General features: G+C 33.2%; 1 long non-coding RNA gene across 1 annotated transcript; it reads right to left on the reverse strand.

The window, feature by feature from the left end:
- Positions 1–245: 245 nt before the first annotated feature.
- Positions 246–1,687, reverse strand: LOC126706907 (uncharacterized). Its single transcript, XR_007648758.1, has 2 exons — positions 1,493–1,687; positions 246–911 (listed from the first exon to the last, which is right to left on the reverse strand). It is a non-coding gene; the product is annotated as an uncharacterized LOC126706907 (long non-coding RNA).
- Positions 1,688–3,521: the final 1,834 nt, after the last annotated feature.

Consider the following 3,521-nt stretch of genomic DNA (forward strand, 5'->3'; position numbering starts at 1 on the left):
TCAATAATGTAAATACTAGGGCATCGGGGTGTTTCCCGATATCGGTATGAAATTCTTTGTGATCTAAGAAAATATCTATTTCATAATTGATTGTTCTTATACAATTAAAAACTTATGATTCGATTGAACTGAGACAATTCAAGAACGCATGATAACCTCGATTAATAATGCGGTTAGAAAAGTTTTCAGAAAAACTTATTCACTTTAAAACCTGATTTCTATTTGAAACTATTAGAAATTCATCGAAACAATAAGAAAAACATGATTGAACTTATTGAAAGCATGGAAGAACTAATACATCAAAAGAAATCTAATTGAACAATCAAATATGTTATTAATAAAATCCTAGAAAGAATCACATTGAATATCCATACTGTATAGAAGAAATATAACCCCTAGCCCTAGCAAAGAGTTTAGGCTGCCATTAGAGAAAGGAAAATACAAGGTTTTCTCTCCAAAATTCGTTCTCCACAGCCTCCCTTCAAAACCCTAATGTCTAAGTGTCCAAAGAAAATAAAACATTTACTATTTTAATTTCCGTCCAGGTTTACAGCAGTAACTTATGAGTTAATTTTGGCCATTAAAAATTGAGAATTTCGAAAAACTCAAAACTGGAAAGTTGTAGATATTTAAATCACGGTTCCAACCCATCTGGCCTTGTGTCAATTGGATTTTTGAGGAGAGAGATACGCCCAAAATACTGATCAGTGCTCAAATCAGATTTTTCCTTTTCAGATTCTGCTTCTTTGATTTCTTTCCTTATTTGAAGCTTCCAATCATGGTAGACGATCCAAGCACTCCAGCTGCACCTCCTTAGACATTTAAGCATGGTCCTTTAGCTCCAATTTAATTCTAGTTTGGCCTCCATTCTCTTACAAATTTCTATAAACTCATCTTTCTCACATGATTTCCTGAAAGTAGAAAATTATACACAATGAATAACATCTTATTCAAGAAATTATGTAAAGATAAATAATAGGGACTAATGCAAATCATGGCTTAATTATACAAATTAAGCATAGTAATAAGGAGATAATGCCCATATAAATATATAACAAATATACATTTTAAGGTGTTATCAGGGAGCTACTCCTTGGGAATTAAGAAAATTATCCCAGAGTTACAACCCCCAGTATCATAATTACTTTGAATATCTTATGGCACGGTACAAGACATTTCTCTTCTAGAATGATAGAGATCAACACTCTTGGCTTTTCTTTTTTGATCGGTTTCATGAAATCCCCTCACTTCCTCAATGGTTCATTAAATGGTGGTCACATTTAGAAGTTGAATTGAGAATTCTACCTCCTTTCTATAAATAAGGGTTTGAAATTTATGAAAATAATTTCCCAATTCCACAACAATTCTCAAATTTCCCAAAATTATTGACTTATTATGTTCATTATGGACTCCCATGGATAATGGGATAATAACTGTACAATATGCAAATACTTATAATAAAAATCTATCTTAAAAAGATTTAAAAACTTACTTGAATAATACTTCAAACATTGATATTCACTCAAATTTCTTCAAAATATTATAAGGATAATTTTCTGATATAAGGTTTATTTTTTCTTATACAAGGAAGGGATTTTTGGGGACTAATAAGGGACTTAGAGAGGAAAGGAGATTGATATTTAGTTGGTTGTGAGGTGCGTAAGGTCTTGCTCTAGTCTCGCCTAAAGCCTGCCTCTTCCTACTCATACAAATGTCATATATATATATATATATATATAGGCATATGAAAGTGAAAAAACCAAATGATGAATAGTACATTCATAATAATACAATGAATTGTGAAAGTAAATAGTTTCGCACAATAGTGAACAGTGCCGCACAGTAATTGTCAGTAATAATTCCAAATTCTTCTGAAGGAATCTCTGCATGAACAGTGTTTGCACAATGATGGAATCTCTACACAAATAGTGACAAGATGAACAATGACGATGAATAGTGACTATTAGAAGATAATTTCTAATACATCCAAATACTGATATAGTGAAAAGTCTTCAATAATTTATAATACCAGGACTGAAAAAAGTAAAAATTCTAATAATACGTCTCCACACCAAGAAATGAGTCATAACATAAATATTTCATTGCAGACTTGTCATCGTTGTCAAGAGAAATGATCACTATCTTTTGATTCATAGCACAAAGGCTACTTCTTTATTAGACGAATTGTGTGATTTTTTAATTCTCCACCACTAAAGTCAAATCTTTAAGTTTTTGTTTTTATTGCTCACGAATAAAATTTTCAGTTTATATGAAGAAAAATGCATTTTCTTTTTAGATTATTTAATCTTTTGATGGTTTAAATAAAATTACCGAAAAAGGAAATTGATGTAATAGGATACACATTAATAGGACATTGAGATGTCCTTTCTTTCCTCTTCCCTCCCTTATGAAGAAACACAGAGGAAGAGAGAATTATGTTTTAATTGAAAGGAGAAATTGTAATTGAAATGGCTTAAATTACAAATAGGCAAAGCCTGTACATTATATACTAGCAGAAACTAGAAATAGAAAATATCTAGAAGACACGAGAAACGGTTACAGAGTCTAACAACCTCTCCCACGTGCACACGTGCAATCACTAATAGACTTAATACACATAATCTAAAACGACACCATTCTACTTAAGTGAAACAACACCGTTTCCTTCTAATTGAGACATGCGTGCATTGTGCTACAGATTCAACCATAGGGATGTGAATATCTGGTCGGTATGTCAATGAAGGAAACTCCATCAATCTCATTTCTCCACTCCAACGGGTGAGGAGAAATGCATCAGAGGAAAGGACATAGGAAGTCTTCTTGGCCTTGGGTGCCATTGAGAGAAAATGAGAGAATAAGGGAGTTTTGAGAGAATGGGAGAATAAGATGATGTGAGGAAAAGAGAGAAGAGGGAAGTTTTTGTAGAGGAAAAAAAGAGAAGTTGAAGAGTTATGAAGAATGTGAAGAGATGAGGGAAATGAAGAGAATGAAGGAGAAAAAGAAACGGTTGGTAACCATTGGGAAAAATGAAGAGGTGGGAACGCACCTTATGGCTAAACTACATGTAGTTTAGTCATGAATAGTAAATAAAAAATAAATAAAAAATAAAAAATTCAAAAATGAAAAACATCTCAAGATTGACCTAATTAGGCACAAAGTCACCAAGGACCCCCCAGTGAATAGTAAAGGAAGCAGAAGACTCTTCCCCCAATGAAGCATGTACATCCCAAAACCATTTCCAACAGATCACATAAACCCAAGAACACTATCCCCAGTAAGAAAGCAAAAGATTCTTCCCCAGTGGATCAAGCATATCTAGAACATCATCCCCATGGAGGACATAGAAGATTCTTCCCCAATGAACCCAAGCATATTAAACAATTCTTAGTGAGAAAGCAGAAGATTCTTCCTCAAAGTCCTCAGCATACCATGAAGGAAGTAGAAGATTCTTCCCCAACGGATTACACATCTACAAAAGTTACACTACTCCTCAGCGAGTTTCTTATCCCTAAGTAAGTCAT

Source organism: Quercus robur, chromosome 2, assembly GCF_932294415.1.
Source record: "Quercus robur chromosome 2, dhQueRobu3.1, whole genome shotgun sequence".
Lineage (NCBI taxonomy): Eukaryota > Viridiplantae > Streptophyta > Magnoliopsida > Fagales > Fagaceae > Quercus > Quercus robur.